The sequence below is a fragment of the Bos taurus genome, chromosome 16 (assembly GCF_002263795.3).
Source record: "Bos taurus isolate L1 Dominette 01449 registration number 42190680 breed Hereford chromosome 16, ARS-UCD2.0, whole genome shotgun sequence".
Taxonomy (NCBI): Eukaryota; Metazoa; Chordata; class Mammalia; order Artiodactyla; family Bovidae; genus Bos; species Bos taurus.
Genome location: NC_037343.1, coordinates 35,969,411 through 35,994,538, shown reverse-complemented (window position 1 = coordinate 35,994,538; position 25,128 = coordinate 35,969,411). Strand labels below are relative to the sequence as shown.

At 41.1% G+C, this 25,128-nt stretch overlaps 1 long non-coding RNA gene across 1 annotated transcript in view; it reads right to left on the bottom strand.

Moving 5' to 3' along the window:
* Nucleotides 1-25,128, bottom strand: part of LOC132342458 (uncharacterized) — a 129,997-nt gene that overhangs the window by 46,799 nt on the left and 58,070 nt on the right. The window contains exon 2 of the long non-coding RNA XR_009490838.1: nt 7,827-7,887. This is a non-coding gene — a long non-coding RNA (uncharacterized lncRNA). The remainder of the gene's footprint in view (nt 1-7,826; nt 7,888-25,128) is intronic.

Genomic DNA, 25,128 nt, shown 5'->3' with positions numbered 1-25,128 from the left:
CGGGGGAGTCTGGTGGGCTGCCGTCTATGGGGTCGCACAGAGTCAGACACGACTGAAGTGACTTAGCAGCAGCAGCAAATAAAGCCTTGGAGGAAGATGTCTGGGCAGTAACCCTGCCTTTGGTGGAATTCTATCTCCTTGCCACTTACAAAGCTTCCAGAAGCCTCACTCCTTTGGCACAACATGTTCTGCTGCTCCCATTTAGCTTCGCAGGTGTTACTGCCACTTGCTGGGACAGTTCAATTTGAAAAGCCAAAAAAAAGTAGTGATAGAAAATGTTTAACTCCATCTCTGTGTGTACCCTGTAATTTAATGCTAAATCCAGCTCAATTTGGTTTCTGTGGCAACGGAGAGAACCAGTTCTCTATGGCTCATATGTCAGATTTCTAAATGCAGGGTGCCTACAACATGCTCAACATCCCAAACATCTGAGCTCTGATGTGCTCAGAAGCTCTTGATTCTCAGCTTGAGCCACAGGTACAAGGATGCAGTATGGAAGCTTCTGTTAAAGTCTTTACCCAGCCTAGAAAATGTAGAAAAGGGTAGATTAGGGAGCTTTCAAGCCTAGAAATCTTCAGAGATGGGAAAGCTGCTTAACTGGTTTGAGAAGACTTGGGAGAGGGTCTTGGTGAAGACCAAAGGAGGTCTTACACCTGATGTAGTCATTGGTAACCCTTAGTAGAAGCCTTAGCAGATGTACATGTTCTCTATGAATGGACCCCTGTGGGCAGTCATGAGCCCTCAAAAGTAAATCTGCTTTCTTTCATGTCCTTCCTCTCAGCGAGTAGCATGCATGGGACTGGGGAAGAGTGGGTTTATACTCTGGCTGTAGCATTGACTTTGATACATGAGATGTCTCCTTACCTCTAGGTCCAGAGATACGGAACCCTCCTAGAAAACCCTCTGCCATCCTGGCCAAAGCCCCAAGATTGGAATGAATTTCTAAAGCCCCTCCTCCTTTCAGTACTGAGTTTTTTTTTCCTTGGATGCTGAAACTGAAGCTCCAGTACTTTGACTACATGATGCAGAGAACTGACTCATTAGAAAAGGCCCGCATGCTTGGAAAGCTTGAAGGTAAGAGGAAAAGGGGACAACAGAGGATGAGATGGTTGGATGGCATCACCAATTCAATAGACATGAGTTTGAGCAAGCTCTGGGAGATAGTGAAAGACAGGGAAGTCTGGCGTGCTGCAGTCCATGGGGTTGCAAAGAGTCAGACACAACTGAGCCACTGAACAACAACAGAACCCCAGAACTGACTGGTTTCCTTAGAAGCCTCTAGAGCAGGTGATTTCAAGAAATTTTTTAACCACCACTCACAATACAAAATGCCAGTAACACCATGTTCCAGGACACTGGTCTACCCACATTCCCGATGAGTTCCTCCAATCTATTTTCCACACCCATTCTATCCAGAGTGAGCTTTCCAGAGCACACATTGTAACAACAGAAAATTCCCTGGTTGCCTCTCATTATTCTTAGATAAGAATCAACCCCATCAACTTGGCTGAGGAAACCCAACAGGACCTGAGCCCCACCTGCTTCAGTCCCCTCCACACCCTCACACTCACCATGCTCCCTCACATTGCATAAGCTCTTCCCTCTGCCTAATGTGTTCTTCCACCCCTTCCCTTCAACCTGATTAACCTCTAGCCATCCTTCAGGTCTCAGCTCAGCCATCCTGACTTCTCTGGACAGGTGCAATCTTTTGTTTATGAGCATTAAATATGTCTTCTTCAACACACAGGTCACCACTGCAATTTTCTATTTGTTGGCATGACTATATGCATATCATCTAGCTCTCCCACTGAACTTTAAACTCTGAAGAGCAAGAATATTTTCTCATTTTTCCCAGCACTGTATCTGGGTGCCTATTACATTGCTTGGCATAAAGTAAAAGTTCAATAAATATATGTCACATGAATGAACAAACATAAATTTCAAGTGACAGCCCCTGACAAGTGGTAAATTTTCATAGAGCTCTTTGTTGAAAAGACTTCGAATGCCAAGAAGACTGGACTGAGTTTCAAAGAGCGTTACAACTAATCTACAATGGCTACCACAGCCCCCTGACGAGAGAATAGCAGCATGAGTTCTGATTATTTGCCCTTGTAATAAAGAGTATGACTTTCCCAGAATGGGCTTGATGCTGAGCAAATTTTTTAGGTTGGCCAAGTGCTGGAATGCATGCTCAACACCCATCCAAATCCTCTTGGCATTCCCTGGAGCTCCTTGGATCACTTTAGACTTTAAATTCTCCACCTGAAATAACCTTTCATCTTTCGGTCACCAACCCTGCTTCCCAAGGAGATCAAGGCAAGAGAGTCTAATCTTTACAAAGTATGTTCCTGACGTCAGCAGGAAGACTAACACAATGTGGCCACATTCCCCAGAACTAACCAAAGCTGCTGCTGTTACTGCTAAGTCACTTCAGTCGTGTCCGACTCTGTGCGACCCCATAGACGGCAGCCCACCAGGCTCCCCCGTCCCTGGGATTCTCCAGGCAAGAACACTGGAGTGGGTTGCCATTTCCTTCTCCAATGCATGAAAGTGAAAAGTGAAAGTGAAGTCGCTCAGTCGTGTCCGACTCTTTGCGACCCATGGACTGCAGCCTACCAGGCTCCTCCGTCCATGGGATTTTCCAGGCAAAGCAGGGCTGCCTAGCTCCAAGGTGTGAACTTCACCCTGAAGGATGAACAGTATCAACACAACAACATGGTCCACGAGCCCCCTCCCCACCTTCCATGTATCCAGGGCTGGATGGAAAGCAGATATCATTTCCTGATTGACAGACCAGGAGTCTGTCTCAGCTACAGAATCATCCTATTATTTGGCTCAGGAAAGGTGAAAGGGGAAACCAAGGGTCCAGGGAAAAAGTCTGCTAATCCATGATAGGAGAGCATTTTGTTAGGGTTTTTTCTTTCTTTCTTTACTGGTTATAATAAAGATTAATGTGGAACAATGCTTGTCATGAAAGAATTCTGGAAAAATTAAGGGCTTTTATTTGTTTTTATCAGTGCTTCTAGATCTAATTAATTCAGCCTGAGATGCTGCTGCCTTAGAGACCCTGTCATCTTTTGCTGCATTGATGGAAATATAGCATTTCCATGCCAGGATGGCAGAGCCTTTCTTGTGCTCTGCAGTATGGACCATGTCTGGAGTTTTGTGTCTGTTTCTGAGCTCAGCATTTATAATCCATCAAGTGTCAGTGTCACCTCCTTCCCATCCATATTATAAACACTGCAGGGCAGAGGCTATGTTCTGAAGAGCTCTGCAAAGTTATTTCACGGTCCCTATCCACAGTGCATGACACAAGGTGGGCATCCTACAAATAGCTTGGAGTAAGAAATGGCAACTCACTCCAGTGTTCTTCCCTGGAAAATTCCATGGACAGCAGAGTCTGGCGGGCTACAGTCCACGGGGTCACAAAGAGTCAGACACGACTGAGCACACACACCTATAAGTAGCTTGTATCATCTGGGCAGGGGTTGCCACTAGAGGATGGTTCACAAGACTGGCAAAAACTGTGAAGAGTCCCCCGGGCAGGCCCCACTTGCCCGCAGTGACAGTCACGTAGCAAAAAGCCCTGGGTGTGTTGCTTTTGCCACCTTAGGTCGAACAGCTTGTGCAAAATCACACAGACAAATTCTGCAGGTGCCAGGCCTGAAATGTAGCCCCGGTGGAAGAGGACGAACATCTTCTGAGCATCTTTTGTAGATCAAGGACAAAAAAGGTTCAGTTGCCTTCTGTCCACAGATGCCCAGAGACCCGGCGGGGAGATGCACACAAGTACCTGTCTGCTCGGGGCAGGAGCCCCCTGGCCCTGCCTCCTTCCTTCCCTCCCCTCAGTAAAGGCCCTGGTGAGGGCCACTTTGCCGCAGTGCCCTCGTTCCTACCTGTAAACAGGCATGTGAGTTCGGCAGGGTGCAGCTGCCCGCTCCACTCCAGGAGGCTGAAATGACTCCTGAGGAAGGTGCCGGCTGTGCCTCGGGACCTGTCAGGATGAAGGACGCCAGCCGGGCTGTCTCTCACCGTTCGCCTGCTGATTTGGTCCCCAGCAATTCGTTTTTATGTCACAGCCTTTTCCATGCCGTCTTTCCCTCTATACTTTGCTTTTCCTGATGCAGTACAGCGAGGTGTGTTTGTCACTCCTGCTTCCCCAAATAATTCCGGACTAGAGCTTTTGCAATTGCAGGCTGCTTGGGAACTTCATCCTCTGCTGGGACGATCTCCTTGGAAATGAGTTCCTCTGGGTAGGGTGCTCTGAAGGGTTAATTTCCTGGGGAAAGATGGCTAGGGCAGCCTCATTGCACCAGAATAAACATTGGCTGAGAGAATATTTCTAGGAAAAATTAGACATAGAGGATTACAGAGAAGGAATGATTGAGTTTATTTTGTGCCAGGCAGATAAAAGGCATTGCTGCTATTGTTGCTATGTCACTTCAGTCATGTCTGATTCCTTGTGACCCCATGGACTGCATATGTCTCCTGCATTGGCAGGCAGGTTCTTCACCACTAGCACCACCATTAAGGATATATAATAGTAAATGTTTAATATATATATACACACAAATTTTAAATATATATATAGATATATGATGGTATATGAGTGGTATCCATGAGACATAGATGCTATATCCACCCATCTAGCCATGCATGTGTGCTCAGTCATGTCCAACTCTTTGTGACCTCATGGACTATAGCCCACTAGGATCCTCTGTCCATGGAATTTTCCAGGCAAGAATACTGGAGTGGGTTGCCATTTTTCCTCCAGGGGATCTTTCCAATCCAGGGATTGAGCCCATGTCTCCTGCACTGCAGGTGGATTCTTTACCACTAAGCCACCTGGGAAGCTCCATAGATGTTATATATAAGGTAATAAATGAATTAATAAAGGTGGTAACAAAATGCGCCCCTACTGGTTTGTCAGCACTTCGATGACTTTCCAGTGCTGTAGTCTAGGGCAGTGAACATTTTTCTTTCAGAAGTTTTGCTTTTAGAATCAGAACCTGCTCCCCAGCTACCTACTCAGCCCATCACAAACAAACCTCCTACTGTATGAGAGACTCTCAGGACAGGAGGTGCATGCAGATTAAGCAAAAGGCACATAATGATTCATTTTTCAGTGCCCTTTTGATACTGGTTCACATGTCTATTGGGATTCTGAAACTAGTTCCAATCCCCTAGTCTAAATCAGAACTCTCTTGTTTAACATTTCTGAGCATTTAAAAAATCAGAAATAAATGAACAAAATACTGCATTCATCTTCTAGGCTTCAGGTTCAGATACAGTCCTAAGAAGAAAACTCCTTCAGAGCAACCAGCATCAGTCTGGGCCTCACCTGTCCCTTTTGTATCCTTTCTGCAGGCCTCCCCATCCCCAAATCCAGTCCTGGCTGCCTCTTGCTCACTGACTTCTTTTTGTTGATTGTTGTAGTTTGATGATAGTCACTTAAGATGTGTCCAGCTCTTTTGTGCCCCCACAGATTGTAGCCCTCCGGGTTCCTCTGTTCCAGGCAAGAATACTAGAGTGGGTTGCCATTTCCTTCTCCAGGGGATCTTCTCCACCCAGGGATCGAACCCATGTCTCCTACATTGCAGGTAGATTCTTTACCCCTGAGCCACCAGGGAAGCCCAGTCCTCACCCTAGTGCCTCTTTATACACATTTCCAACCCAAGTCCTGATTCTCCTTCCCATTTGATTATCAAATCTGATCTTGTTTCAGGGTCAGCATTAGCACTTTTTTCCAACAACCATTTCATTATTAGACACTTTCTCCAGGGATATTATAGGATCTGAGTCCAACTTCAGTGGCATTAAATGTATTGGTTATTTTCTGTCTATAGCATGAGTACTTCCAGTATGATAATTTTCTGGAACCCAAAGCACCAATGCAGCTGGAATCAGGGTGTCTGAAAAGAGGCAGCTGTCGCTTCACATCCTACAAAATGTTTCCACAAAATCTACCCCCAGATGCTAAACTCTTTTCACTAGGGAGAGCTGATTCATGGAATTTAAAATAGAATTTCTGTATGGCTGGATAATTCTGTGGAGGAAAACAGAAAAGGAAAAAAAAAAAAAAGTATTGCTGTCCTAAGTCCTTCCTTTTGAGGCCAAGTCAGGGCACAGAGTGTTGTGGACACTGGGATGATGGGAATATCAGAAATGCACTTTATCACATAGAAACTCTTAGGGACCCTGAAAGATTCTCTGCAAAAATGAGCAGTTCTTGGAACTTCACTGAAATATCTGCTCCCAGGCAAGAAATGTCAAGTCGAGATCTAAAGCCAAAGTGTACCAGCCCTGTGAAGCCCCTGATAATTTCTGTTTCATGCCATAAACTCTGCAAGATATTTGGTGATGATGTCACCATAACTTCTTTGAGACACAAGATACTGAATCCTATCCCTTTCTGCCTTCCTAGGCATTTTTCAATACTGAAACTTCTCTCTCTTATAATTCAGTCTCCTTCTGATACCTGGTTTCTTCCAGTTTTTAATGTCTAAACTTTTCACATGAAAAAAAATGAACTTGGCTCAACCTCCCCTTTGCTGGCTCCTCCTCCTTTCACTGTCTTTTAATGTTAGGGTTTCCTGTAAATTGGGGCAGCCACTGTGGAAAACAGTATGGAGGTTTCTCCAAAAATAAAAATAGTACTACCATATGACCACAACTCCATTCCAAGGTATATATCTGGAAAAAACCCAAACCACAAATTCAATAATATACATGCACCCAATTTTCATAGCAGCATTTTTACACTAGCCAAGATATGCAAGCAACCTAAGTGTCCATCAGCAGATGAATGGATCAAGATGTGAGATATATACATTAATATATGGCAGGTGGATTCTTTGCCACTGAGAGAGAGAGAGAGAAAGAGAGAGGTTATATATATAATACATATATTATATATATATAATAAAGTATTACTAAAATAAAAAATATATATATATAATAAAATACTACTCAGCCATTAAAAGAAAGAATGAAATGTTGCCATTTGCAGCAACATGGATACACTTGGAGGGTATTGTACTAGGTGAAATAAGCAGACAGAGAAGGACAAATACTGTATGATATCAGTTATGTGTGGTACCACTTTATACAACAAACTAGTGAAGGTAAAAAAAAAAAGAAGCAGCAGACTCACAGATGCAGAAAACAAACTAGTGTTTACAAGTAGGGAGAAGGAAGGGGCTACATAGGGGTAGGGGAGTAAGAGGTACAAACTAAGGTATAAAGTAAGCCAAAAGGATATATTATGCACACAGGGAATATAGCCAATATTTTATAATAACTATAAATGGAGCATAATCTTTAAAAATTGTGAATCACTCTATTTTATACTTGTAATATTGCCCACCAACTATACTTCAATTAAAAATAGATATCTTAAGATTTTTAATCAGAGGATAGTTGCTTTACAATGTTGTCTTGGTTTCTGCCATACAGCAGCTCAAGTCAGCCATAAGTATATGTATATCCCTTCCCTCTTGAGCCTCCCTCCCAACTCCCCCACCACCTATCTCATCCTCCTAAGTTATCACAGAGCTCCGAGCTGATCTCCCTGTGTTATACAGCAGCTTCAGCTTCCCAATAGCTATCTGCTTTACACATGGTATTATATATATAGTATATATATGTATATATATAGGTATCAGTGCTACTGTCTCAATTTGTCCCACTCTTTCCTTTCCCTGCTGTGTCAAGTCTCTTCTCTATGCCTGCTTCTCTATTCCTGCCCTGCAAATAGGTTAATCAGTACCATTTTTCTAGATTCCATATATATGCATTAATATACGATATTTGTTTCTCTGACTTACTTCACTCTATATAACAGGCTCCAGGTTCATCCACTTCAGTTCAACTGACTCAATTAGGTTCCTAAAAAATAATAATTTTTTAAAATGTTACCAGCCTTTATCATTACAAACCGTTTTCAAATACTAATTTAATTTCACCTGACACATTTTAATAAATAAAATGTTATTATAACTGTCATGAAAAAGAATGAATAAACAAAAGAAATTTTCGAAGTTATTATGATTATGCTTGGAATTGTTCTCCATCTTGCTGTCACCCTCAGACCATCTTGATCATCTGAAAGCAGGTTTTATCAAAATAATTCCATAATTAAGAAGCTCAAGTCAACAAGGTGAGGAGTGATGAAAAATACAAATATGTCCGTATGTATATATCAGAAAGCTTCTTGTGAAATGACAAGTGCACTATAATGGAAAGTTTTATAGTAAGTTCATAGCCCCCAAACTAAGAAATGACTGTAGTGATTTACAATTCTGAAACCTTGCTGAAAATACCCTCCTTTCTTTAGTGCAGTGTTTCCAAGCTCCTCGTCAATTTGCTAAAAACCAATTCCCAGACAGCCAATTCCACAGACCAACATTTGGGCAAATGGGTTTGCTTCCGTATTTCTCCAAATATGTTGCCTGAGTCCCCTGCAGTGTTATTACCTGAAATGCTCATTCAAAGCACAGGCCATCCCAGACCTATTAATGATGGGATCCAGGAATCCAGGTTTTAAATACCAAGGTGATTCTCATGAAAGCTAAAATTTGAGAGCAAGACTGTGGTTCTAGAGGGCAGACAGCCATGATTTGCAAAGATATTGAGCTATCTTTCGCTTGTCTCTTGACGACCGCCAAGCCATGACAAGAACCTGCCAAATGCTGTAGTGAAACCCTCTCTCCTGGAAAAATAAAGATGTCTTGCTTTCTAAATTCTTTAAGAACAGTTTGCTTTAGACAAAAATAGTTTGGGCAGCAGGGAGTTTAGAGGAAGTCATTCTTGCTTGGGAACTCAGTGGAGAATGTTGTTCCTTCTAAAAGCCTCCGGCCAGTGGGTTACATCCAGAACTGACCTCGGAAAGCAGGGCCTGCAGGAAATAGAGCCTTACAAGCTTTTGGCAACCAGGAGTTAGGAAAAGGCTTCAGTCGTGGATGGTCTCATGACCCTGGACAGCAGAAGACACCTACGCAGACAGAGAGGGTTAGGAGATGGACAGGGGTCAAGGAAGAATGTCTTTGCTTAAAATAGTACAGAATATCCAATCCCTGTCTCCTACATTTCTTTTACTCTAGGTAATCATATTTTTGAGCACAACTGTCTCTGGTATGCCATCATCAATAGAAGTGACAGTGTTGTCCACCAAAGGAAATGAACTATTACAATAATAACAGATACTCTTCATGGTATAGCTACAATATGGAACTCTGCCTTCACAGATTATAGTCCATGTCCATGAAGTAGGCTATGCTTAGTCTCTCAGTTGTTTCTGACTCTTTGCGACCCCATGGACTGCAGCCCACCAGGCTCCTCTGTCCATGGGGATTCTCCAGGCAAGAACACTGGAATGGGTTGCCATGCCCTCCTCCTCCTCCCAATCCAGGGATCAAACCTGGGTCTTCCGCATTGCAGGTGGATTCTTTACCATCTGAGCAACCAAGAAAGCCCTGGTGAAGAACAAGATGAAGAAGGCAGATGAAATTATTAGCACAACACAGAAAGGAAAAGAGGCCTGAAAGTCTTGGTAATCTGGCCAAGGTCATGCAACTAGAGAGTGGGTCTGAATCTGAACCCAGATCTGTGCCCTTTCACTGAGTCATGACTTTAGGCGGTAAATTAAATTTATACAAGTTAATTACTAATTCCATTCCATCTTCATCCAGTCTCTTCTAGCCATACTATTTCCACTTTAGATCTCTCTCTAGCTTTATGCTCTGCCCAAATCAAGCCAGAATTTTATTTCTTTTCTTTTCCCATTCTTACTGAGATATAGATGACATATAACACTGTGTAGGTTTATGGTGTACAGTGTGATGATTTAAAGCAACATATACTTTTTGGGGGAAACAGTGGAAACAGTGTCAGACTTTATTTTTCTGGGCTCCAAAATCACTGCAGATGGTGACTGCAGCCATGAAATTAAAAGACGCTTACTCCTTGGAAGGAAAGTTATGACCAACCTAGATAGCATATTCAAAAGCAAAGATATTGCTTTGCCAACAAAGGTTCATCTAGTCAAGGCTATGGGTTTTCCTGTGGTCATGTATGGATGTGAGAGTTGGACTGTGAAGAAGGCTGAGCACCGAAGAATTGATGCTTTTGAACTGTGGTGTTAGAGAAGACTCTTGAGAGTCCCTTGGACTGCAAGGAGATCCAATCAGTCCATTCTGAAGGAGATCAGCCCTGGGATTTCTTTGGAAGGAATGATGCTAAAGCTGAAACTCCAGTACTTTGGCCACTTCATGTGAAGAGTTGACTCATTGGAAAAGACTCTGATGCTGGGAGGGATTGTGGGCAGGAGGAGAAGGGGACGACAGAGGATGAGATGGCTGGATGGCATCACTGACTCGATGGATGTGAGTCTGAGTGAACTCTGGGAGTTGGTGATGGACAGGGAGGCCTGGCATGCTGCGATTCATGGGGTTGCAAAGAGTCGGACATGACTGAGCGACTGATCTGATCTGATCTGATCTGATACTTTGTTGAAATACTTACCACAATACGGTTACTATAAAACTCCATCCCCTCACAAAATATAATTTGTATATATGGTAAGATCTATTCTCTTAGTAAATTTCAAGTACAATTGGTAAGAATAGTTATCCTGTTGTACATTGGATCCCCAGAACTTATTCATCTTATAAATGGAAGTTTATGCCCTTTGACCAAATTCTCCCCATTTCCCTACCACCCAGCCTCTGGTAATCACCATTCTACTCTCTAGATAATGAGGATTCACAGTCCTTTCAATATTTCTCAAAGCCCTTATTTCTAATCTTCCTTTCATGTATCTGGCTTTTCTATTTTATTCTTGCTTGTTTCTGAACCTTTTCACACTCCATAGTTTTCTATCAGATCATACCACAAAAGGAATATTAACCTTTGTAAACAAGTTTTACATGTATAAGCACGTACTTTTTTTCCCCCTTAGGGAGGGGCATTTTATTTTATTGAAATATATTAGACAAATGATATTGTATAAATTTAAGATATACAACATGCTGATTGATATGTTTGTATATTGTAATATATTGCCTTTGTAGCAATAATTAGCATCTCTATCTTGTCACAGAATTATAAGCACTTACTTTTTTAACAAGTGCTGAATGTATCTTTAAAAAATAAGTTTAAACATTTTCTGTATTAGGCACTTACCACGTGCAAAGTAGCATACAGAAATGTCAAAGACATGGGCACTGACCTCAAAGTGTGTACAATCCAGTGAGGAGAGCAGTAAGACATAGACACAAATAGCGTAAACCAAGTGGAAAGTAAAGAGAATCAAGAAAAGTAGAATTAATATTTCCATTAGTTTCTCTATGACATCTCTACTCCCAAATGTACTTCATCTTGAATCAACCCAGTAACATCTTTGCTGGTAACTCATCTTAGCCTTAATGCAAATCTGCTGCTATTCCAGCCCACCTTGTTTGTCCTTGTAAAAGTCAACTTTTGTCAAATGCTTCCTCACCATCACTTCAGCCCTCTGTTCAAGGATCTCTGTTAGATGACTACTATTTTTAGATCAAATCCACTTTACCTACAGGACACTCCAGACCATCCCTAACGGACATGTTCACTTGTTGGTCTAGGGGTGACCCAATTCCATGAAAACCAAAAAACAAGAGACTGTCCCACATGGTTGCTGTGGTATTCTGGTTCAGGGCAAATATGCTTGCTTATCTTGGTTTATGCAATAGATGTTCTTCAGGCTGTTGTGAATATCATTGGAATGATTGCATATCCTGAAGAGTCTGTATACAAAAAGCGCTCTGCGCATTGAATCCAGTTTTCTCATTGATTTACATTGTGTTTCCCAGAGCTCTTTCTTTCTCTTATGTATGTTTCATTTGCAGGTCTTCTAATATGTTAGTTTGCGTCTTCTTTGCATTACCAGAGACCCATTATCACTCATCATTTTACCATCTCTGAAAGCACTGAGAGGAAGGATCCCAGAAAAAAAATGTGAGTCATTAACTGTTGTGAATAATTTATCTGAGTTTTGAATTGAGTTTGCTTAAAATATATTCCTATCATAACTTACTGAAAGAATTTCAACTCTGCTAACCAGCAAACAGAAAAACAGGCCAGTCCCCGAAGTGGGCAACAACGAAAAAATAGGCTTCTCTAATGAGAAGTTTCTATTGGGATCTTGTTTGAATAAACCAGCTGTGAAATACATTTGGAAACCACTGGGGAATACGTGATCACCCACCTAGAGACAGGCATCCTGGAATGAGAAGTCAAGTGGGTCTTAGGAAACATCTCTATGAACAAAGCTAGTGGAGGTGATGGAATTCCAGTTGAATTATTTCAAATCCTAAAAGATGATGCTGTGAAAGTGCTGCACTCAATATGCCAGCACATTTGGAAAACTCAACAGTGGCCATAGGGCTGGAAAAAGTCATTTTTCATTCCAATCCCAAAGAAAGGCAGTGCCAAAAATTTCTCAAACTACCACATAATTGCACTCATCTCACATTCTAGCAAAGTAATGTTCAAAATTCTCCAAGCCAGGCTTCCACAGGATGTGAACCGTGAACTTCCAAATGTTCAAACTGGATTTAGAAAAGGCAGAGGAACTAGAGATCAAGTTGCCAGCATCCACTGGATCATCAAAAAGCAAGAGAGTTCCAGAAAAACATTTACTTCTGCTTTATTGACTACTCCAAAGCCTTTGACTGTGTGGATCACAAGAGACTGTGGAAAATTCTGAAAGAGATGGGAATACCAGACCACCTGATCTGCCTCCTGAGAAATCTGTATGCAGGTCAAGAAGCAACAGTTAGAAATGGACATGGAACAAAAGACTGGTTCCAAATCGGGAAAGCAGTACATCAAGGCTATATACTGTCGCCCTGCTTATTTAACTTTTATGGAGAGTACATCATGAGAAACGCTGGACTGGAAGAAACACAAGCTGGAATCAAGATTGCCAGGAGAAATATCAATAACCTCAGATATGCTGATGAACCACCCTTATGGGAGAAAGTGCGGAAGAACTAAAGAGCCTCTTGATGAAAGTTAAAGTGGAGAGTGAAAAAGTTCGTTTCAAAATCAATATTCAGAAAACTAAGATCATGGTAAATAGGTGGGGAAACAATGGAAACAGTGACAGACTTTATTTTCGGGGGCTCCAAAATCACTTCAGATGGTGATTGCTGCCATGAAATTAAAAGACACTTGCTCCTTGGAAGAAAAGTTATAACCAAGCTAGACAACTAATTAAAAAGCAGAGACATTACTTTGCCAGCAAAGATTCATCTAGTCAAAGCTATGGTTTTTCCAATAGTCATGTATGGATGTGAGAGTTGAACTATAAAGAAAGCTGAGCACCAAAGAATTGATGCTTTTGAACTGTGGTGCTGGAGAAGACTCTTGAGAGTCCCTTGGACAACAAGGAGATCCAACCAGTCCATTCTGAAGGAGATCAGTCCTGAATATTCATTGGAATGACTGATGCTAAAGCTGAAACTCCAATACTTTGGCCACTGATGCAAAGAACTAACTCATTTGAAAAGACACTGATGCTGGGAATGATTGAAGGTGGAAGGAGAAGGGGACGACAGAGGATGAGATGGTTGGATGGCATCACCGACTCAATGGACATGAATTTGAGTAAGCTCCAGGATTTGGTGATGGACAGGGAAGCCTGGCGTTCTGCAGTCCGTGGGGTCGCAAAGAATTGGACAGGACTGAGCAACTGAACTGAACTGTGGAATACGAATATAGTCTAAGTATTTGCTGATATTAGGAAATAGTTATTAATTTTGTTAGACAAAAATAGCATTGCCATTATAGGAGAATGTGTTTTTAAAGATACTAAGTAAAAGAAACAAAGTGAAATCACTCAGTCGTGTCTGACTCTTTTTGACCCTATGGGATGTAGTCCACCACGCTCCTCTATCCATGGAATTTTCCAAGCAAGAATACTTGAATAGGTGGCCATTTCCTTCTCCAGGGCATCTTCCCAACCCAGGGATCAAATTCGGGTCTCCCACATTGCACGCAGACTCTTTACCACCTGAGCCACCAGGGAATCCCAATACATAATAAATATTTAGGGATAAAATAAAATTGTGTTTGTATCCACTTCAAATTCTTCAGTCAAAAAAAACCTCTGAAAATATATTAAGAAAATATGACTAAATGTTAACAGTTGTTAAATCTGGATGATATACAGATGTTTATATTACAGTTTCTAGTTTTCTGTAGATTCAAAATTTTTATAATAAAGGTTTTTTATGGTGCCAAGGCAAGGAAAAGTTATATAGTATCTATGTGCTGGGCTCCTTATTTGTCCTTTTTCTTACATTAGCTTATTAAATGTGACAATAACAAGTGAAACTCCATTTTACAGATGAAGATTATGAGGCTTAAAAGGATTCATTTAATCATTCCTCCAAAAACCATTAAACATCCATGATATGCCAATGCAGTTCCTGTCTTCAAAAGATGCATTTATCGCTTAGCAGGGGCAAACAGCTAAATAAATCATAAACAACAACAGCTACCTCTATCATTTATTGAGCACCTAGCATGACAAACGGGGACTTCCCAGGTGGAGCAGTGGTAAAGAACACTCCTGCCAGTGCAGGAGATGCAAGAGTCACGGGTTCAACCCCAGGGTCAGGAAGATCCCCTGGAGGAGGATATGGCACCCCACTCCAGTATTCTTGCCTGGAAAATTCCATGGACAGAGGAGCCTTGTGGGCTAAGGTCCATAGGGTTGCAAAGAGTCAGAGACGGCTGCAGTGACTAAGCACACACGCAGCGTAATGAACACAGTGACAAGCACTTTGGATGTCTTCACACACTTCATCTTCACAACGACCCTCTGAGGTTGGTAGTGTTAGTATTCCCATTTTGTAGATGAGAAGACTGAGGCCCAGAGAGGTTGCATACATTGCCCAAGGCCAGACAGAGTATAATAAAGTGTCCTGGGTGCTACGACAGACATATATGCAGGACCTAATAGAGGAAGAAGCGATCATTCTTTTTAAAAAGGAAGTCACTGGAAAAGGTAACACATAGAGGCTAAATAACTATTAATCCTTACCACCTACCAAGCAACAGAAGAGGAGCCTGAGCCATTGTACACCTAACTCTAAGTTTCTCAACCTCTGTACTACTGATATTTGGGGGTGGATGTTGTGGGAGCCTGAGCTGTACAGTGTAGGGTGATTAACAGCATCACTACTTACTAGATGTAGGAACGACCTTCTGCTGTGACATGCAGAAAGGCTTCAGACACTGCCAAATGTCCCTGGAGGACAAAATAGCCTCTCATTGAGAAACAATGATCTCCTTTAAACTGCAAACTCCCAGTAGTCAGATCATAAACTACACTTTTTAAATCTCTTTTCTCTTTTTTCTTTTTATTTCTTTATACTTTTTAAATCTTCAGCTAAATATAAATGGGATCCCCAGAAGATGTCTTACCACAAGTTCCCCCGAAAGGACCATGTGACAATATTCTAGCACATTTAAACAATATTGATCTTTTCTTTTTTAAAATAGAAGATGGATGTTTAGCCTTTAATTAAACTAATTTCAAACTTTGGCTATTAAAGTCGTCTCCCAGGTGGCGCTAGTGGTAAAGAACCCACCCGCCAAGGTAGGAGACAAGAGACACGGGTTCGATCCCCAGGTTGGGAAGCTCCCTTAGAGAAGGGCATGGCAACCCACTCTTGTATTCTAGTCTAGAGAATCCCACGGACAGAGGAACCTGGTGGGTTATGGTCCACAGGGTTGCAAAGAGCCGGGGATGAATGAAGCACCTTAGCACACATTCAGAACTAGAGAAGAAAATTATCTCTACTCAAAACCTATAGATCCACTCTCTGGAGCTAAGTTAGTTGTAGTCAAATGAGGTTCCAAGGGTATTCTGTCCACTTTCTCCCCTGAATTGCTATGCTTCTGACTGTTCCTCAAATATGAATGAATGATCCTAATTATGTTCTCACTACAATGTAGAAGCAGCCTTTTGTATAAAATTAAGAAGCCCTGACAAATCCATTATCTTGCATTTTGAAGGACCTTGCCACTGAGTCAAACATATTTTCGGCAACTAGAAAGGAAAGAGACACATGGAAATCCAGTCACCGCTTCAGACATTGAAACCATGAGGCCCAATCAAGAAGATGTACATTCATATAGTCAGAAAGCAGATTTGTGATTTGTCTAGGGTCAAAGAGAGAGGGGAAAAGCAGAGGAAATGGGTAGTGACATAATGAGCATAGCTTTTTGGAGTGAAGAAATGTTCTACAATTGATTGTGGTGATATTTGTACAGCTCTGTGAATATATTTAAAAAGCCATCAAATTGTATACATTAAATGATGGAATAGTATGGTATGTGAAATTTTATCTCAATAAAGGTATTATTCTTGAAAAAGAGAAACTATGAGGACCAAATATATTCATTCTTTCATTCTTTGCTGTCATCACTATTAACTCACAGTGTGTTGCTCTTCAGACAAGTGAATGACCTTGCGAGCACTTTTCAAATTGGAATTTGCAGACTACATGACTGATAACAGTTCTGTAGGCGGGAAATCAACATGAAACGCAGCTGCCCAGCCTCATCCCACTAACTAGCCAATTCAAACATTGCTCAGATCCAACAGTATTAATCCTTATGAGATGTTAGTTCTTCTGAAAACACGGCAGGCAGATAAAAATCAAGAAAACTGAAAATAGGAGCCAGCTCATGTTGACTCACATCAAGAATTGTATCACTGGGGACTTCTCTGGGGGTCCAGTGGTTAAGAGTCCACCAGCAGATGAAAGGCACATAGGTTCAATCCCTGGTCTGGGAAGATTCCACATGCTGTGGGGCAACTACGCTTGTGAGCCACAACTACTGAGCCCTGGCACCCTGGAGACCTTGCTCTGTGGCAGGAGGGGTCGTCTCAGTGAAAAGCCCACGTGTCACAGCAGAGAGGAGCCCCTACTCACTGCAACTACAGAAAGCCCATTCAGCAACAAAGACTCAGTGCAGCCACAAATAAATAAATTTTTTAAAAAGAATTGTATCACCATTTTTAGCAATTCAGGTAAGTAGAACTGGGACTGGAGAATATTTTTTGCAAGATACCTGTCTCTAGAAGTAGACTTTAATTAAGCATATCTTTGATCTTGCATTATTATCAGGGCTAATATTATGAAAGGGTGAGTTAGTGATTGTCTGAGAAAGGTGATCTCCAGTGTTGATAAAGGACCTTGGAAAATACTTTTTGCATTCTCAGACAGATCCCTAAAGTTCCCTTAAAGTGTGATTCTTTTGACTTAAGACTTTGGTTTCTGGCAAAATGAGAATAAAGCATAGAATAACTTTTGAAGTGGTCATCGGATATTTAAGTATGGTATGAATAAGTTTCAGATCATGAGAACAGGCTTTTTAATAGAAGCAGACATAGCAATAAAATACTCACATTTCATGTAATTCCTATAATATTTCAGGACGATATATGTACAAATCTGGCTTAAAACATTTTACTATACTATTCTTTCCACCTAGAAAGAGGAAGGATTATGTAATAAATTTAAAGCATATTCCATGTCATTTAATGAAGAAAAAAATTACTGATACTTTACTGGTGCATAACTGTCATGGACAAAAAAGTAGAAGGAAAGTTGGAAGGATAACTAAGGATGCTTCCACTTAACAAGATTCCACTCCAGGTCTCATGGTACCCTCAAGGACATCTTGCACCAAGAATAAACACTTTGCAACTCTTAAGAGGACAAGGGTCTTAGGCTCATTCTTTCATCCAAAGACAAACAACAGGAACAATGCGCATTTTAAAATCTTTTTTCTTCCCTAGCCCAGACTTCGTTTGGTGTAGTAAGAATAGTTTTATGTATTGTAATTTGGTGGGGCTGAATTGTATCCCCTTCAGAAGTCATGTGTTGAAGCCCTGTGTGCACGCATGGGTGCTAAGTCATTTCAGTTCTGTCCAAGTCTTTGCGACCCTATGGACCATAGCTTGCCAGGTTTCTCTGTCCATGGGATTCTCCAGGGAAGAATACTGTATGGGTTGCCATGCCTTCCTCCAGGGGATCTTCCTGATCCAGACATTGAACTCACGTCTCTACGTCTTCTGCATTGGCAGGTGGGTTCTTTACCACTAGCAACACTTGGGAAGCCCATGTTGAAGCCTTAACACCCAGTAATTCAGAATGCTACTCTATTTGGAGATAGGGTCTCTGAAAAAGTAGTTAAGGTTAAATGAGATCATTTTGGTGGGTCCTAATTGATGGTGCCTTTAAAAAAACAGAGAGAGAGAGAGAGAGGGTAAGGACATGGGTATTTACAGGGGAAAACTGGGGATGATGATTCAAGGAAAAGACAGACATTCACAAGCCAAAGAGAGACTTCAAAAGAAACCAGCCCTGTGGACTCCTTGGTCTCAGACTTAGACCTGGCAGACCTATGAGAAAATAAATTTCTGTTATTTAAGCCACCCAATCTATGGTACTTTTTTATGAAAACCCAAGCAAACTAACATAAACTTCAAAATGCTTGTCACCTTGAATTGACTTTATTTTTCACAAAGGAGAATGGCCCAAGTTTATTTATATAGGGCACATAGTCCTGCCCTAGTGTTGTCCATGAAGTTCTTCTGAGTCATCATTCATCAGAATTTCTCCAAAGTTAGTCAAATGAAATTTATGGCAACCAAACAGGCTAAAACCATCAGGAGAATTTATTGCAGTCAGTTAACAATGGAATTGGGCCAATATGAACTTTTTTTCAAAAAAAATTTAGATGTCACTCCAGATTTCCCAAGCAAATTTTCTGGGCACCCACATTTCTTTTGATGTTGCTTTACTTCTAGAAATATTCAGGCCACTCTTTCTAAGCCACACTTTGCATTCTGTGTTCTTTACACTTTCAGGGGCCAGCAAGAATTTTTATTAATGATGCTTTCTCATATACACTGCTGACAGGAATGTAAAATGATATAGCTACTTTGGAAAACAGTCTGGCAGTCCTTCAAACAGTGAAACATAGGATTACCATGTGATTTAGCAATTCCACTCCTGGGTATTTACCCAAGAGAAACGAAAACATATGTTTACAAAAAAACTTGTACACAAATGTTCATAGCAATGTTTTTCATAATATCCAAAAGGGTAAATAATCCGAATGCCCATCAGCTGAATGAATAAACAAAATTTCCATACAATGGAATATTGTTCTTCAATAAAAAGTAATGGAGTACTAACCCATGCTACAACATAGATGAATTTTTAAAAACATTATGCTACATGAAAGAAGATAGGCATAAAAGGCCTTATGATATATGATTTCATTCTTATGAAATAACCAAAATGGTAAATTCATAGAGACAGAAAGTAGATTAGTGATTTCCAGGAGGTGGGGGCCGAGGAATGAAGAGTGATGGCTAATGGATCCAGAGTGTCTTTATGGGATGATGTTGTTATTTAGTTATTAAGCCATGTCCAACTCTTTTGTGACCCCACGAATTGTAGCCTGGCAGGCTCCTCTCTCCATGGGATTTCCCAAGAAAGAATATTGGTGTGGGTTACTGTTTCCTTCTCCAGGGGATCTTCCTGACCCAGGGATCAAACCTGCATCTCCTGCATTAGCAGGCCAATTCTTTACCGTTGAGCCACCAGAAAAGTCCTATGGGGTGATGAAATACTCTAATAAATCAATTGTAGTGATGGATGCACAACTCTGTGAATATAATAAAAAACTATGGAATTGTACTGTTTAAATGGGTAAAGTATAAACTACATGAATCGTATCTCCAAAAAGCTGTTCTAAATAAAGAATGTGTCCTCATTGCCATTTCCTTCTGCATGTGCTCCTTTTCCCAAATCCAATACACACACCACATACACCACAGGCTCCTCCTTTGACAGAGGCAGCAAAAAAAGGAATTCAAAGTTAGGGATCTAGAATAGACAGTCATTAAGGTCCTTTTCAAACCTCAAGAATTTAAAACATCCACTGTGTTAGTTTCCTGTTGCTGCTGTAACAAATTATCACAAACTTGGTGACTCAGACCAAGACGCATTTATTATCTCACAGTTCTGAATATCGGAAGTCTGCAATGGATTTTCCTGGAATAAAATCAAGGTATCATCAAGGTCCCTAGAGGCTCTAAGGGAGAACATGTACACTATTTTTTTCCAGTTTCTAGATGCTGCCTGAATTTTTTTTTTTAAAACTTTACATAATTGTATTAGTTTTGCCAAATATCAAAATGAATCCACCACATCTGATGACTTTGAAGACAGAGGAAGGAATCATGAGTCAAAAATTCAGGCAGCCAGACAGCTGCCTGAATTTTTGACTCATGATTCCTTCCTCTGTCTTCAAAGTCATCAGCAGAGTACCCTCAAATCTTTCTCCGACTCTATTAAAATCCAATGTAATTGCACATTGCGTGCATGTGTGCTAAGTCGTTTCAGTTGTGTCTGACTCTTTGTGACCCGATGGACTATAGCCCTCCAGGCTTCTCTGTCCACAGGATTCTCCAGGTGGGAATATTGGAGTGGGTTGCCATGTCCTCCTTCAGGGGATGACCCAAGGGTTGAACCCGCATCTTGCGTGGCTCCCGCATTGCAGGTGGATTCTTCAGCACTGAGCCTTCAGGGAAACCCGGTTTCATAGTACCCACTCCAATATTTCAAGATAATCTCCCTATCTCAGATCTTAACATAGTTGTATATGTAAAACCCTTTTATCCTGTAAAGCAACATATTAAAAAGTTCCAGGGACAGACCATTCATGACTTTAGGGGGCCATTATTCTCCTTATCACATCTACCATGTCAGTGAGTGACCACAGCATTTGAGAGGGCATTGGACCTTGGGTAGGGCCTATGAAAGAGAGAGAAAGCAGAATACCTAGGTCTTCCACAGAACAATGCCTACAAAGACCACCTATCCTGTTCAAGTCCACCCAGGGCCATGGCCTGCCCCTTCCACTTGTTACCTTATGGGTATCAGCAAACAATCCATACAGATCATTTTAATTTTTTTTTAAAGAGAGAAAGAAAAATCTACCAGTTTGGAGTGGCTCTTGAAGAAGCCTTAAGAACTGTTGGAAAAGGCAGCAGTGATCCCAAGAACTAGTATCAGTTCATAAGGACCAGGATCTGACAATTTCATTTTTTTTTTTTTTTTTTGAGAGGATACTTTGATCAAGAAAATGTGGAGATATAGTATGCCTGATACATTCCAAAATATCAACTTTCATAATATCCCAGAAGGCAGAGTAGAATAATATGGGCCACAATGTAAGGCAATTTCTCACATAATCAGCTGGCAAAATAATCTTTGCTTACAGGATATTGATGAATAGAATGGTGTCATCTCTTGAGTAAGTCTCTCGTGTTGGGCCAAAGGGCTAAGGTTTAACATTCACATCAGTGGCTTAGACGAATGATTATCCTGTTTGTCAAGGATGGAAAGCCAGAAGGGAGATGATGAACAGAATGGCTGTGTGTATGATACAACAGATTAGATCATGGGCACAGTGAAGTGCAAATGAGGCTGGTGCTTGATCATCAGCGGAAATGGCATGCTCAGAACTTTGCTTTAGATTAGCTATGGTTTTAAAAGGGAAAGATACTAAAATGTGGAAAATATAAAAATACCAAAATTCAGAAAGGGCACTAGGCACGGTCCATTAGAGACTAGAGATGCTGCTGCCTGCTGCCAAGTTGCTTCAGTCGTGTCCAACTCTGTGCAACCCGTAGATAGTAGCCCATCAGGCTCCACCATCCCTGGGATTCTCCAGGTGAGAACACTGGAGTGGGTTGCCATTTCCTTTTCCAATGCATGAAAGTGAAAAGTGAAAGTGAAGTCGCTCAGTCATGTCCGACTCTTCATGACCCCAGGGACTGCAGCCTACCAGGCTCCTCTGTCCATGGGATTTTCCAGGTAAGAATACTGGAGTGGGATGCCATTGCCTTCTCCAAGAGACTAGAGATATGTCTGCATAACTGCAATGTGTGAAGGCATAATCCATGCTTAGTCGTTAAGTCATGTCCGACTCTTTGCCCCTCCATGGACTGTAGCCCACCAGGCTCCTCTCCCCATAAGATTTCCCAGGCAAGAGTACTGGATTGGCTTACTGTGTTCTTCTGTAGGAGATCTTTTTGACCCAGAACTAGAACCCACATCTCCTACATTGGCAGACAGGTTCTTTACCATTGAGCTACCAGGGAAGCCCATGAAGGCACAGAAAAAGGCGCAAATGAAAAGTAGTAATCAGGGAAGAGAGAAGGCATGAGTGAAAATAAGTGAAATTCCAGGGAAGCTAAGAAAGGATAGGATTGAGTACAGGTGACAAGCCTAAATACCAGATGATAGGAGAATGACCATGTATAATAGCATCATCACATAATAAAATATAATATAGTCATCAAAATGAGGTTCTCAAAAATATTGAAAGACGTGGAAAGTGTTTGATGTAAAATTAATTTTTTAAAAAGCAATATTCAGACAAGTGTATAGTGGAATATCAACTTTGTTATTGTTTTAAAGTATGCTTAAAAGAAAAACCATAAAGAAAAACCTCAAAAATGTTAATAGCAGATGTCTATAATTAAGAGGACTGCAAATGATTTTAATTTCTTCTTTTACTTAATATTTTCCAAGTTTTTCATAATGGATATCTCTGATTCTTAAAATCAGAAAAAATATTTCAAAGTGTAGGTAAAAGTATTGGTACTTAGACAGGAGAAAAGCTGTCTTAGGTCAGAGAAGGAAGGAAGGAAAGGAGGAAAGAAGGAAAAAGAGATTGAGGGAGGGAGAGAGAGAGGGCCATTGGAGCAGAAATAACTTGGAGGAAGAAAGGGAAATAGGGTCAGTGAGAGAAATCACACCGTATAAATACGTCAGTCAAATCAAGAATACTCCTTAGAAAGCATTTTTTGAATTAATTTATTTATTTTAATTGAAGGCTAATTATTTCACAGTATTGTAGTAGTTTTTGCCATACATTGACATGAATCAGCCATGGGTTAGAAAGCTTTTTGTAAAGAGGTAATTTTCCTGGAGTAAAGCAGTCATTTTTAATTTTTGTTCATTTTAAAGTTTTACCACCTTTTAAATGAGAAATGTCAGGGGAAAAAATGCTAAAATTAATGTGCAGTCCAACATTTCATCAACTCAACAAAAATCATTAGGATCCACACAAGAGCCTCTGCAGGAACCGACATCCTGTGTCATGACAGAAAAGGAGGGCAGCCCTCTCCTTTTCACTGGTGACGGCTCCCAGGCATGACATCAGCTGTCACTCACTGCCACTGATCTGCCCAGCAAATTAAGCAACCAGCAATAAGTAATAGTCCATGGCCAGCTAATGGTCAACTCTGCTTCTGTTCTCTCATCTGAGAAATGAAGATATACTTTCAACATCTTAGGGGAAGGAAGCAATGTTCGGATAATATGAACATAGGAATGACTGCTGTGCTCCATAGCTATGCCCAATTAATCCAGCAGTCTGTCCTGGCACCAGTAGCTTATTCCCTGCTACAGCTTGATGGCTTTCTCCATTCTAAGCTGCCTAATTTTCTGTTGAAATGGCCTCTCAGGAGATCTATGAGTCCAGTGCCATCCTTTTACAAGCAAGGAAACCTGCAAGATTGACTTCCCAGAAGTGTCACAGCTGGCTGGTGGCAGAGTCAAGGAGAGAAACCAGACACCAGGCTGCTGCTTCTCTCTCCTTCACCCACTGCATCCATGCTTGGGAGACAGGGTGGCAGGACAGTGAAATGGACAGTACCACTATCATCCAGCAGAACTGAGGAAGATACCTTCAGGGACTGAGGAAAGTGTCCCTGGGAGAAGCAGGACCTAAGGACAAAAGAAGATGCGCCAGCCATGCCGACTCTGATGTTCACAGTAAAATCTCTTGGATAAATTCATCTAAAAACTTTCTTAAAAAAAATTATATCTTGAGCCTGTCTCACTCCAGAGTTATCAAGCCACATATATTTACCCCCGAGTTTACAAAATAACACAGGACCACAGCTCCTTTCTGAGAGCCAGTGCCCTGACATTCTCATCAACCTAGAGTATAAGCCAAAAAAAAAGTCCCTAAGCATCCCATACTGATGAACTATAGCCCATACATCAAAGCATCAAAGCTCACATACTGAGCTCACAGCCCAGATCACATTTGATGTAATTATGAGGGAAGAGACTGGAAAGTCTAAAAACATATACACAAAGATTCAGAAAGCAACTGTCTATGTAAGGTAAGCAGAGTAGTAAAGAAAAGATCTTATAGTGAAATTGAAGGCATGTCATTTCCTGTTGAGCCTCTGTTTCCTCAGCAGTAAAATAGGGTTCAGTAATTCTTTACTTACAGGATTCTTTTAAAAATAATAAGAGATTATATAGGTTAAGCACTTGGCATGGTATTTAACACATAATAAGAATTTAATAAAAGATGTTGTTTAGTTGCTCAGTTGTGTCCAACTCTGTGCGACCCCATGGACTGTGGCCTGCCAGGCTCCTCTGTCCATGGAATTTCCCAGGCAAGAATACTGGAGTGGGTTGCCATTTCCTTCTCCAGGGGCTCTTCCTAACCCAGGGATCGAACTTGCTTCTCCTGCATTGGCAGATAGATTCTTTATCACTGAGCCACCAGGGAAGCCCAAAAGACAACTACTATTATATTGACAGTAATAATTATGGCATTTAGAAAACTGGTAATAAAGTTTTATTTCTAGAATACAATCTTATGCCTTCCAGAGGAAAGATTTAGTTACAAAAAATAAAAAGAAATTCATCCAGGTTGATATTTCTGAAGATTAGAGATAGACTTTTTATTGATTTAAATTTAAACCTCAACATCAAATGATATCAGGCTTCCCTAGTCGCCTTAGAGGTAAAGAAGCTTGCCTGCCTATACAGGAGAAGCAGTTTTGATTGTTGGGTTGAGAAGATCTCCTGGAATAGGAATTGGCAACCCACTCCAGTATTTTTGCCTGAAAAATCCCATGGACAGAGGAGCCTGGTGGGGTACAGTCCATGGGGTCACAAAAAGTTGGACACGACTGAGCGCACACACACACGCACATCAAATGTATCAGTCTCAAATCAAAAA